The following is a 13,490-nucleotide window of genomic DNA, read 5'->3' on the forward strand; positions in this document are numbered from 1 at the left end:
TGGGCGGCGTGCGTCTGGGCGTGACCCAGGCGCAGCCCCCGTGCCCAGCCCCCTCGCGCGGCACTCCCGAGGGGAGGCGTTATGATGAGGCTAGACACTGAGCTCTGGGCTCCCTGAGGTTGATGCGGCCCGGGGGCCACCCTCAGTTGTTTATCACCAGCGCGGAGCATAGCGCTTCCGTATGTGTACGGGCATAGCCGCTCCTCGGCAGTGTCGTCAGCCAGCACAGAGCATGGTGCTTCCACTGGTACGTGGGAGGGGGGCCTCCTCTGGGAGGAGCCCCAGGGGCGTGTACAGCCCCGCCCTGACACGTGGCTAGCACGGTAGGGCCTGGCGAGGTGTATCTGGGCACCCATGAGCCAGCGCGGGACTCACAGGGCCCTACCTCTAGGTGGGTTGCACCTGGCACTGGGCCTTATCTTGTGATGTGTCCCTGCAAATTTGGTTAGATGCCTGCACTCTACGTCCTCGGGTCCTGGCCCTCGAGTTGGTCTCAGCCGTCGCTGGTATGCCAGGTCGTGATGCCGTGGTCAAGGCCAGAGGGTGAGGGCTGGAGAGACAGTAAGAGCCCTGAGTCGCGATGCTCAGGTACCCCCCCCCTTTAACGTGCAAGTGGTCAGCATGGAGAAGAAGAGGTGCCATGGACCGGCATCAAATAATCAAGCATGGTGGTTCTAACGCATAACTGGAAATAAACGCAAATGGGATACATGCCACTGGGCCTGGCCCGAGCGGCTTGGGGATCATGCAGCCCGAGGGGCGCCCCCAACAAGGTAAGCTAACAACATGGAATAGAAAGGGGATGCACGCCGCAGGGACGGACCCATGCGGCCTGGGAATAATGCAGCCCTGGGGGCGCTCCCAACTGGAATGAAACTTGAAAGATGTCACCTGATGACGCTGAAGACGAAGGGGTGTTGGTGTAGCAGGCTCGATGGGCTGTGAAGCCGATCCTCATGAGCCCCCAGGCCCTGGGGCCTCGGGAGGCTCCAGAGGCGCTGGCGGCTCCTCGCGGACCATCTCCATCTCCGCCAGGGCTGTGGAACGCCTGGCCTCTTGTGCCTCCGTGGTGCCCCTCATGAGGCGCTGGTACGTGTGAGCCGCGCTCGGCAAGCCGTAAGGCATGCAAACGTAGCTGTGGGGTGGACCTCCGAAGCGCCCCACTCGCGAGGGCCAGAGGCGCTCCAGGGAGGCGACTCGGTTGAGCCCTGGTACGTCGATGCAGACGCGCAGCCCGCCATCCTCGCCTGGATGGGGAGCCACTGCTGGTAGGCGGCGGCCGCCTCTCATGACTCTTGACTCCTGTAGCTCCTGAATGGCCTTGCTGACGAACTCCTGAGGGTCTGGATCTCCTTGCCTTGCCCCTTCTTGAGGGAAACGTGCTTCGAAACACGCCTCCAGGTGGTGCCCAAGCACCTCCCTCGCGTCCCTAGCTAGGTCAGTGGCCTTCCAGGGGAGAGCCCCCGAGCCCTGCCTGAAGAGGGCGCCGAGTGCGCTTTCCTATGCGATGGAAGGAGGTTCCCCCTGGGCAGGCACGGGCCCAGAGGGGCCTGCCTCCTGAGGGGCCGGGCCGGACGTTGTCTTCTTCTTCTTAGGGGCGGTCTCGGGAGGCCTCCTGCTTCCACGATCCGGGTCTTCCAGTGATGCGGCCTGAAAGGCTCGTTCCAGGGAACACACCGCGTCCTTCTCTTCACAGGGCACCGTGATGAATCCGCCGCTTCCTGGCATCTTGAGGACGTTGTAGCCGTGGTGAGTTGCGGCCATGAACTTGGCCAGCGCTGGGTACCCAAGGATGGCGTTGTACGGCGGGCGAATGTGAGCGACATCGAAGTCGATGAGCTTGGTGTGGTAGTTGTCGCGTGCCCCGAAGGTGACAGGGAGGCGGACCTGCCCGATCGGGACCGTGGAGCCGTCGGTGATCCCGGAGAAAGGCTTGGTTGGCTGAAGCTGGGTGTAGGGCACTTGGAGGTTGTTGAATGTCTCCATGGACAGGACGTTGAGCCCTGCCCCGCCATCGATGAGGGTCTTGGTGACTACCACGTTGCTGATAATTGGGGAACAAAGCATTGGGAGGACTTCGGCTGTAGCCGCACACTTGAGCTGATCTGCTGAGCTGAATGTGATGGCGCACGCCGACCACCTGAGAGGGCGCGTGGCTTCGAGCCTGGGGAGGACTGCATTCACTTCGCGGGCGAACTGCTTGAAGACGCGTTGAGAGGCTGGGGCTTGAGCTCCGCCCAGGATGCAGGCGATCGCGCGGGGCTCCTGGAAGCCCCCAGCCTCCTCGTCCTGGTGGCGATCCTCGTTTCTCCTTGGCTGCGGCGCCAGCGGTGGGAGGCCTGCGTTGCCTTGCAGGCGATCCTCGGGAGGCTAATCGCGCCACCCCTGGCGCGGGCCATAGTCTTCCCAGCATCCTGCATTCCTTCCTCCTCCTCGACCGTAGCCCCGGTCACCGCGGTCGGGGCGACGGCCGATCCTTCCTTCTCGCACGGCTCGAAGTTCTTGACATTCGTTGGTGTTGTGGGTGTGGAGGTCGTGGTACACACAGTACCGGCTGCCCTTGGAAGGTTCGGGTTGATCTTTGCCCTGCTTGGTGTCTGGTTCGTCCGCGAGCACGGCAGCCCCCTTGCGCTTCACATCCTTGGCCTTGAGCTTCTTCTCTTCTGGGTCTATGGCAGGCAGCTCGAGGAGGAAGAGACGCCCCTCCTCAGCCCTGGCGCACTTGTTTGCCAAGTTGAACAGCTCCAAGGAAGTGCATAGGTCTTCATGCATCGCCAGCTCCTCCTTCATCTTGACGTCGCGCATGCCGTCGGAGAAGGCTGAGATGATGGCCTCCTCAGTCACCTTGGGAATCTTGAGGCGTGCGTTGTTGAAGCACTGGATGTACTTCTGCAGGGTCTCCCCAGGTTGTTGCTTGATGCGGCGCATGTCGCTCGGCGGGTGGCCGGTCGCGAGTGCCTTGGAAGTTGGTGATGAAGCGGGTGCACATCTCTTCCCAGGAGGAGATTGTGCCTGGAGCCAGGTTCAGGAGCCAGGTGCAGGCCCCGTCCTTGAGCGCCATGGGAAACCAGTTCGCCATGACCTTCTCGTCTTTGTTGGCAGCTTCGATGCCCAGCTCGTAAAGCTGGAGGAACTCCGCAGGGTCGGCCGTGCCGTCCTAGCGAGGAGGCAGGTCCGGCTTGAACTTGCCAGGCCACGCGACGCTGCGTAGCTCGGCGGTGAAGGCGCAGCAGCCTGCTGTGGCCACGGGAGGCCTTGGGTGACGGAGAGCCTGGTCTTGCATGTCCCCACGCACTGCAGCTGAGAGCAGCACGGGGTCTTGACGTGCGGGAGCGGGAGCATGGTCGCGACGTGCTGGAGCAGGGAGCGCCCGGGCAGCTTCTTGCGGGCGAGGGACTTCTTGGCAGCTCTATTCTTGCCGCGTTGGCGCCTGACGGAGCGGGTTGCGCCCAGGGGCCACGCGCCTTGGATCCATGGCGTCTTCTTGAGGAGGAGGCGGCTGGGGCGCCGCCGAAGCCTCGTCGCCCGCGCGGGGCGGGGTGCGGTGTAGCGGAACGGACGGCGCGGAAGAGCCCCCTGCGGCGCGGACGAGCTCGGCGACGCGGTCGAGCCATTCTTCGTAGACGTCATCGACGGGACGGTAGCGCAGGAGCTTGTTTGCTGCGATGAGCGCAGCTCGAGCCTCCATGGGCGCGCGGAGCGCGCGGGATGAAGATCCAGCTGGGGTGAACGAGGGAGTTGTGGTGCGGCCGTCTTGCCGCACGGACGGATGCTGGGATGATGCTTGCTGCTCGTCCCCCGACGGGCCGGTGGCAGCGTTGAAGGCAGGTGACGGGGAACGGCGAGGGCGCCCTCCGGCAGGGGCCGTCTGGGCGACGCGGGAAGCGAGGGCGGCCTGGCGCTCCGCGCGGGCCCGACGAGCGTCAGACATGGGCGCGATGGTCGGAGGAGAACGGGGTGGTGGAAGACGAATTCCGGCGCACCCCTACCTGGCGCGCCAAATGTCGGATTTCGGGTTCCGGCAGACCCTTAAGGTTTGAACACTGGGGTGCGCATGGAGATTTCGCCTCCTACCTACCTACACCCCTCCGCCATGCTGGGATCTAATCTATCGAAAGAACAACTCAAGGGACACAGGGTTTATACTGGTTCGGGCCACCGTTGTGGTGTAATACCCTACTCCAGTGTGTGGTGTGGTGGATTGCCTCTTGGGCTGATGATGATGAACAATACAAGGAAGAACAGCCTTGCGAGGGTTTGTTCTTGGCTGAGGCGATGAACTGCTGGGAGGAGTTCAGTCACCTTTGTCTCTCTCTCTCTCTCTGATCGAGACCCTCTCTAACGAGCCTCTTCCTTCCAACTTTCCCCCTGGCCAACCCTTTGCTCTGTGGGTGGCTGGTACTATTTATAGAGGCCCTGGTCCTCTTCCCAAATATCGAGCGGGAAGGGAGCCAACAATGGCGGGCTAACTTGAAGGGGGACAGCAAGTATCAGCTATCCTGACAAAAGTGGTCTTTGTCTGCGCAAAGCTCTGGTGATGACGCCGTCTTGGGCTCCACAGTGGCCTCCGCCTCATAGTCCTCCTGGTCTTGGTCTCGTTGCACCGAAACGGCAACCTTTGCCTGATGCCTCGGTACTCCGCGGCTGCGCTTGCCCCCTTTGCACCAAAGAGGAAAGGAGGACGCTGCTCGGGCTGGCACCCGCCTGGCGCCCTGAGTCGTCATGGCTTGCGTCACGGGCACCTCGTGAGGTACCCCGCCTTGATCTCTCCGCCTCCTCGTGAGCCAGCCTGACGAGGCCATGCCTGAGGAAGTTCTGCGTCGTCCTCCCCGCGAGGCTTGGCCCTCGCGAGGGTCTTGGGTTTGTGTTGGTGAAGATGGGCCGTGCTGGGCCCCCTTTTGAGCCACGCCGCAGGCCGCAGGCAGGCAAGTCTGGGGACCCCCATTCCCAGAACGCCGACAGCCTTGGCCCTTTCGGCCACATATGATCCATAACGGACCTCATGGCAAGTCTGGATAATCTATGGAGCTCGGCCCACTCGGCCATTTGCTCATTCAACAGCAGCGGACGGGCTGGAGCATGAAACTGTGACCAAAACAGTTTTTCCACTTCGTGATCTTTCTGATCCTTGAAGTACCCGGTCGCATCAGCAGCACTTGCAGCCAAATCCACGTAGGCGTCCGCAGAATTCCATAGCCGGTCCAGAGGTGCATACTTCGGATCCCCGAACTTAGTCCGCAACAAGAAGGGCTTCCCAGATACAATATCCGCAGCTTGATGCAGCTCCTCTTTCGTCGCTCTAATTTTGGACCGGGCTTCCTTGGCAGCAACTCGGGCCTTTTCCAGGTCCGTCGCCTTCGCCCGGTTTTCTTCTTCAAGAAGCTAGTAACGGTCAGCAGCATCTTTTAACTCTACAGCCATCTTGGCTATTTTTTCTTTGCTCTCGCAATGCGTGGCCTATTCAGCCCTTAACTCTTCGGTCGCCTTTAAAGCGGCCACATTGCTACTCCTTGCTTGCTCCTTGGATCGGGCAAGCTCTGCCCGAAGGGTCTCCATGGTGGCAGCTCCATCTGCAGTCACAACATATTAAAGATACCGGCATCATGATGCTCTTATTATGTGACAATCACCAGAAAAAATCACTTAACCCGTGCCTCGTCAAGCCGCTTGTTAACAAGCACGATGTCGGCATCTGCCGCATCCAGCTGCCGCTTTAGTTCGGCAAATCCATCAGTCCGGCTAGCCACCGGAGCTTCAACCACCTACACATAAAGGTGGTCTGGTTATTACATGGGACTATGATCCTCTGTCTGCCGCCGTTTTCGACGACAACCAGAGTCTCAGGGGCTACTATCTACACAGGGCACATCTAAAAATGTGGGGTACTGTCAAAAATGTACATCATTTCGTGTACCTCAAAACCCGTTAGTAGACTCATAAAGGCTTCATGCAACCCGCTTTTGGAGGACGAGATCCTTTCAATCACCATACCCATCAATGTGCGGTGCTCTTCTGAGATAGCCGCTTGCTCTAGCAGATCCCTCAGTACGTCCGACCGCACACCAGACAGTGTCGGACTCTTTTTATTGCTCACTTCAAGAGCCGGATACTGAGGACTTCGGGTGGCCATAGGATTACCTTCTGGCCTTGCCAGATCAAGAGAAACCCTCCGTGACAACACCTCGGGGTCACCCACCTCATGAGGCGGTATGGCAGGGGGGCATTTCGCTCCTCATCATCTCTGGAAGAAGATCCCCTGAAGACGAGCTCTGCTGAGAAGGGCTAAGATCCGAACTGCAAGATAAATGCCTCGGTTATTTTCCTCAGAGGTAAAGTGAGATATTTTCATTATTAAGTACCCTTTTACTTACAGCTCGGTAGAGGGCTGATCCCCTTGAGGGCATAGTGCGGCCAGGGTATCCCCCAGGGCAGGACCCTCCGGCGGAGATTTCTTCCCCCGTTTGGAGACCATTGTCTCCAGGTTCTCAGAGGCGGTTCTCTTCCTTCCCTGGGGAGAGGAAGTTCCAGTTCCTCCTCCCCGGCTAACCTCCTTCGCAGAGGCGCTAGCCTCCTTGTTCCCCCCTTCATCCTCTCCTGAGGGCGCTTGATAAGGCGCGATCTCCAGCATCCTGGTTAGCACGGGATTTGGTGAGGTCTCAGGGAGGGGGGCCGGACACCTGATTAACTTCACCTTCGCTATCCAATCCTGGGTCAAAAGGCGGCTTTTTTAGGGCAATGTTGCGATAAATAAACGGACAGTATGTTCGGATGTGGGGCTACTTACTTGGGTATCCGGGCGATTGCAGCTCAGACCTGCATCCTCAGTGATGTCCGGACACATTATTTGTGGTGTGAAGAACAATTTGTACATCTCTTCGTGCGTCATGCCAAGAAAATGTTGAATAGCTCGCGGTCCTTCCGGATTGAATTCCCACATGCGAAGGGGCCGGCGTTTGCAAGGCTGGACTTGACGAACTAGAATAACTTGCACTACCATAACCAGACTGAAATCTCTCTCAAAGAGATCTCGGATACGGCTTTGCAGTATTGGCACGTCCTTGGCTGGACCCCAACTCAGCCCCCTACTGATCCATGACATCAGTTGTGGTGGGGGGCTTGAGCGAAAGGTGGGGGAAGCTACCCACTTGGCACTTCGGGGAGCTGTGATGTAGAACCACTCCCGCTGCCACAGTCCGGACACCTCTGGGAAGAAGCCCTCAGGCCATGGAGCGTCAGCGATTTTGCTTATTAAAGCGCCTCCGCACGCTGCGTGCTACCCCTCGATCATCTTCGGCTTCACATCGAAGGTCTGGAGCCACAGGCCGAAGTGAGGGGTAATGAAGAGGAAGGCCTCACATACGACAATAAATGTCGAGATGTGAAGAAGGGAATCCGGGGCCAGATCATGAAAATCTAGCCCATAATAGAACATGAGACCCCTAACAAAGGGATCCACAGCGAGGCCTAGTCCTCGGAGGAAGTGGGAGACGAACACGACGCTCTCATTGGGTTCGGGAGTAGGGACGACCTGCCCTTGGGCGGGCAGCCGATGCGAAATTTTAGCGGTCAGATATCTGGCCTCTCTCAACCTCTTGATGTCCCCCTCTGTGACGGAGGAAGGCACCCACCGACCTTGAAGGTCGGATCCGGAAATAGTTGAAGGTCCGAAGCACCTGACCTGAGCTTTGGGTGTTAGAACTCGAGGCAGGGGAAGGATTTGATTGAGCACGAGAGGGAAAAAAGAAAAAGCCTTGTCCCCTTTATAAAGAGGGTGAATATCAAGCGTCCTCCTTGTAGCCATTTGGGACTTGCCTAAGATCTAGGAGTCCTACCAATAGGCACGGTTGGGTTACCCATGTCCGTATTGATGAGAATCCCGTAATAAAGGGGACACGATCTCTGCTTCGACAAGATGTGCCAAGGAAACCGCCTCACGAAACACGCTGAGATTGGTTATGGAAAATGATTCGAATGGTGACCTGGCTGTGGTGTGATGTCACACTGCGAAATGCGTCAGCAGATTAGATTTGTGAAAATATTATTCTCTCTTCGGTTGTATGTGGAACTTGTTTTGCAGAGCCGGACACGATCCTCGTGTTCAAAATCTTCTATGAAGTATTCGGAGGAGGAACCCGCCTTCCAATGTCGAAGACAATTTGCGCGCCGGACTCATCGTCATTGAAGCCTGGTTCAGGGGCTACTGAGGGAGTCCTGGATTAGGGGGTATCCGGACAGCCAGACTATATCATTTGGCCGGACTGTTGGACTATGAAGATACAAGATTGAAGACTTCGTCCTGTGTCCGGATGGGACTCTCCTTGGCGTGGAAGGCACGCTTGGCAGTACGGATATGTAGATTTCCTTCCTTGTAACCGACTCTGTGTAACCCTAGCCCCCTCTTGTGTCTATATAAACTGAAGGGTTTAGTCAGTAGGACCAACAACAACAATCATACCATAGGCTAGCTTCTAGGGTTTAGCCTCTCTGATCTCGTGGTAGATCTACTCTTATACTACTCATATTATCAAGAACAATCAAGCAGGACGTAGGGTATTACCTACATCAAGAGGGCCCAAACCTGGGTAAAACATCATGTCCCCTGCCTCCTGTTACCATCTGCCTAGACACACAGTTCGGGACCCCCTACCCGAGATCCGCCGGTTTTGACACCGACACCTATATTTAAAAGAAAGTGAGTGGGAGATATGTAGCATTTCTGATATTATATGTGGATGACATATTGTTGATCGGAAATGATACTGGATTTTTGAATGGCATAAAAGGATACTCGAATAAGAATTTTTCAATGAAAGACCTCGGTGAAGCTGCTTATATTTTGGGCATCAAGATCTATAGAGATAGATCAAGACGCTTAATTGGAATTTCACAAAGCACATACCTTGATAAAGTTTTTAAAGAAGTTCAAAATGGATCAAGCAAAGAAAGGGCTCTTGCCTGTGTTACAAGGTGTGAAGTTGAGTCGGACTCAATGCCCGACCACTATAGAAGATAGAGAGAAAATGGAAGTCATTCCCTATGCCTCAGTCATAGGTTCTAAAAAGTATGCTATGCTGTGTACCAGAACTATTGTGTACCTCACCATAAGTTTGGCAAGAGGGTATAATAGTGATCGAGGAGTGAATCACTGGACAGCGGTCAAAAATATCCTAGGTGTAATAAAGAAACGTTTCTCAGTTATGGAGGTGACAAAGAGTTCGTCGTAAAGAGTTACATCGATGCAAGCTTTGACACCGATCTGCATGACTCTAAGTCTCGATCTAGATACATATTGAAAGTGGGAGCAATTAGCTAGAGTAGCTCCATGCAAAGCATTGTAGACATAGAAAATTTGCAAAATACATATGGCTCTGAATGTAGCAGACCCATTGACTAAATTTCTCTCACAAGCAAAACATGATCACTCTTTGGGTGTCAATCACATAGCGATGTGAACTAGATTACTGAATCTAGTAAACCTTTGGGTGTTAGTCACATGGAGATGTGAACTAATCACATAAAGATGTGAACTATTGGTGTTAAATCACATGATGGTGTGAACTAGATTATTGACTCTAGTGCAAGTGGGAGACTGAAGGAAATATGCCCTAGAGGCAATAATAAAGTTGCTATTTATATTTCCTTATATCATGATAAATGTTTATTATTGATGCAAGAATTGTATTAACCGAAAACTTAGTACATGTGTGAATACATAGACAAACAGAGTGTCCCTAGTATGCCTCTACTTGACTAGCTCGTTAATCAAAGATGGTTAAGTTTCCTAGCCATGGACATGTGTTGTCATTTGATGAACGGGGTCACATCATTAAAGAATGATGTGATGGACAAGACCCATCCTTTAGTTTGGCATAATGATCATTCAATTTTATTGCTACTGCTTTCTTCATGACTTATACATGTTCCTCTGACTATGAGATTATGCAACTCCCAAATACCGGAGGAACACCTTGTGTGCTATCAAACATCACAACGTAACTAGGCGATTATAAAGATGCTCTACAGGTGTCTCCAATGGTGTTTGTTGAGTTGGCATAGATCGAGATTAGGATTTGCCACTCCGTTTACTGGAGAGGTATCTCTGGGCCCTCTCAGTAATGCACATCACTATAAGCCTTGCAAGCAATGTGACTAATGGGTTAGTTATGGGATGTTGCATTACGGAACGAGTAAAGAGACTTGCCGGTAACGAGATTGAACTAGGTATGATGATACCGACGATCGAATCTCGGGCAAGTAACATACCGATGACAAAGGGAACAACCTATGTTGTTATGCGGTTTGACCGATAAAGATCTTCATAGAATATGTAGGAGCAAATATGAGCATCCAGGTTCCGCTATTGGTTATTGACAGGAGATGTGTATCGGTCATTTCTACATAGTTCTCGAACCCATAGGGTCCGCACACTTAACGTTCAATAACGATTTGTACTATGAGTTATGTGATTTGATGTACCAAAGGTTGTTCGGAGTCCCATATGAGATCACGGACATGACTAGGATTATCGAAATGGTCAAGACGTAAAGATCGATATATTGGAAGGCTATATTCGGACATCGGAAAGGTTCCGAGTGATTCGGTATTTTTCAGAGTATCGGAGAGTTACAGGAATTCGCGGGGGAAGTAATGAGCCTTAATGGGCCATACGGGAAAGGAGAGAAGGGCCTCAAGGGGTGGTTGCGTGCCCCCCATGGGCTGGTCCGAATTGGACTAGGGAGGGGGCGGCGCCCCCCTCTTTCCTTCTCTCCCTCTTCCCCTTCCTTCTTCTCCTATTCCAACTAGGGAAGGGGAGAAACCTACTCCTACTAGGAGTAGGAATCCCCCTTGGGGCGTGCCATAGAGAGGGCCAGCCCTCCCCTTCTCCACTCCTTTATATACGGGGAGGGGGCACCCCATAGACACACAAGTTGATCATTTATCCCTTAGCTGTGTGTGGTGCCCCCCTCCACCATAATCCACCTCGGTCATATTGTCGTAGTGCTTAGGCAAAGGCCTGCGTTGATAGCTTCATCATCACCGTCGTCACGCCGTTGTGCTGACGATGCTCTCCCTCGACACTCAGCTGGATCGAGTTCATGGGACGTCATCGAGCCGAACGGGTGCAGATCGCGGAGGTGCCATACTTTCGGTACTAGGATCGGTCGGGTCGTGAAGACTTACGACTACATCAACCGCGTTGTCATAACGCTTCCGCTTATGGTCTACGAGGGTACGTGGACAACACTCTTCCCCCCTCGTTTCTATGCATCCCCATGATAGATCTTGTGTGTGTGTATAATTTTTTTTTGAAATTACTGCGTTCCCCAACAGGTGCCGTTTGTCCCTTCAGTCCAGCAGTAACAATAACTCTCACGGGTACCCCCACGGTCAGCCCAACTTCACATATCTCGCGGGTAACCCTCGGGGCCGACCCATCTTTAACATGGTCCCGGGGTAAAGCCAAGGTAACCGTGTGTCCATAACATCAAGGGGAAATCAAAGGAATCACCCTCGATGGATTCCACTCTATGTATATGTCAAGGTGAACATATCAGGAATCACCCTAGAGGTTCACACTTGATTTGTTCCTGGACAGAGTTGTTATCGAGAGTGGTGAAGGAGGAATCACCCTCGATAAACCAGGACCGATTAGCTACATTACAGAGTTATCATCAGGAGTGCGTTACGAGGTATCACCCTCAGCACTCGATAGTAGCTCTGCAGAGTCGTACAACTAAGGGGATGTGCGGTGATGTGTTGGTCTCTGGTCGTCAATCATGTTGATCGAGTGATCTGGTAATTCAGCGGGGGCAACAGGGATAAGGTGAGGGGTCACTAATGGATCACAACCTATACTAATGATTTTAGTAAGCAGGTAAGGTACAAGAGCAGGTTACAAAAGCAGGCTATGCATCAAAATAGGAGCGATCAATTACAGTAGCAAAATCTAATGCAAGCATGAGAGAGAATGGAATGGGCGATATCAGAATGATCAAGGGGGGTTTGTTTGCCTGGAAGCTCTGCTGAAAAGGAAGAAGGGTCGTTGGTGACATAGTCGAGCATAGAGGCAGCGTTGGCCTCGGAGTCTACCGGAAAAAAGAGGGGGAATAAACAATAAATATAAAGCAAACAAAGCATCACAATGAATGACATGACAAAACACGGTGCTAGGTGTGACCTAACGTAGTGTTACACGATACCGACGAAGGGGGAAAACATCTGGGAATGTTTTCCCGGAGTTTGGCATTTTTACACAAATGAAACGAAGGGGGTGGTTCCATGTTCGCTATGTTAGGGGCATGTGACAGACGAACGAAGGGTATATGCGGATGTGTTGTATTTTTTTGATCGATTTTCATATATAAATTATTTTCATCCGAGTTACGGATATTTTTCTATGATTTTACAAAGTTTTAATAGTATTCTAAAAATTCCTAGTTTTTAATATTAATTTGAAAATAAATAGAATTACTTTTTGTACCCACTGTGGGCAAGCCACGGTGGATGACAGGTGCGTCGAGAGGGCCCAGTTGACACAGTTAACAGTCCAGTCAGTAGTCAACTTTGACTGTTGACTGGTCAAAACTACAGATGGGGCCCAGGTGTCATTCACACAGTATTAGTATTTTCTTTTTAAATAGATAATTAGAGGTGTGGCCTACCTGTCAGTGCCAGGGGGTTCTTAAATTAGTTTATATTTAAACTAAGTTGATGGCCTTAGGCCCATGGGTCATTGGGAGTGGGGGTTGGTTTAGGGGGGGGGTTAGACCGTTAGTTAAACTGGACCGGCCCCCGTGGGCAGAGGCTAAGCCAGCGGCGCCCTTGGCTGGGAACGCCCGCGCAGGAGGGACCTCAGCGAGGGGCAGCGAGCGGCGCCGGTAGTGGCCCGGTGCAGGGCAGCGGTGGCGCAGTGGCTGGGCGAGGGCTCCGCTCGCGAATGGGCAGTGCAGGCGCGGCCGTCGAGCAGGGCGCAGGTGCGATGCACGGCGACGGCAGCAGCAGTTGCAAGGAGCGGCGGCAGCGGGCAGAGAAAGCAGCAGTGGCAGCCAGCAGCAGCAGCAGCAGCAGCAAGCACGCAGATGGCACCGGCTGCTGGCATGAGCGGCAGCGACGAGCGCAGGCCCTCGTGGGGCGTAGGCTGCTGCAGAGAGGCGGTAGCAGGCGGCTGCATGCAGCCGGGAGGGGCGCGGCCCAGACCAGAGTCAGGCGTGGAGGTGTGTATGCATTAGCAGTCCACGACGGGCGCGGCGGAGGTGCGACCACGCGCGGGGGACGAGCAGGGAGCAGCCAGAGGGTACAGCGAGCGTGCGCGGGCGAAATCGGGCAAGAAGGGAATCGAGGTTGCGGGGTATTGAATATATTGTGTATGAGTATATTGTGTCCTGGGCCCACCTCCTAGTTCCTCTGTATAGTTGAGGTTGTGGCCCCGTTCTGTACTCATATATACGTGCCTGGTGCACCGATCAATGCATTGTGTTGCACAGCCTATT

Source organism: Triticum aestivum, chromosome 1A (genome assembly GCF_018294505.1).
Source record: "Triticum aestivum cultivar Chinese Spring chromosome 1A, IWGSC CS RefSeq v2.1, whole genome shotgun sequence".
NCBI lineage: Eukaryota > Viridiplantae > Streptophyta > Magnoliopsida > Poales > Poaceae > Triticum > Triticum aestivum.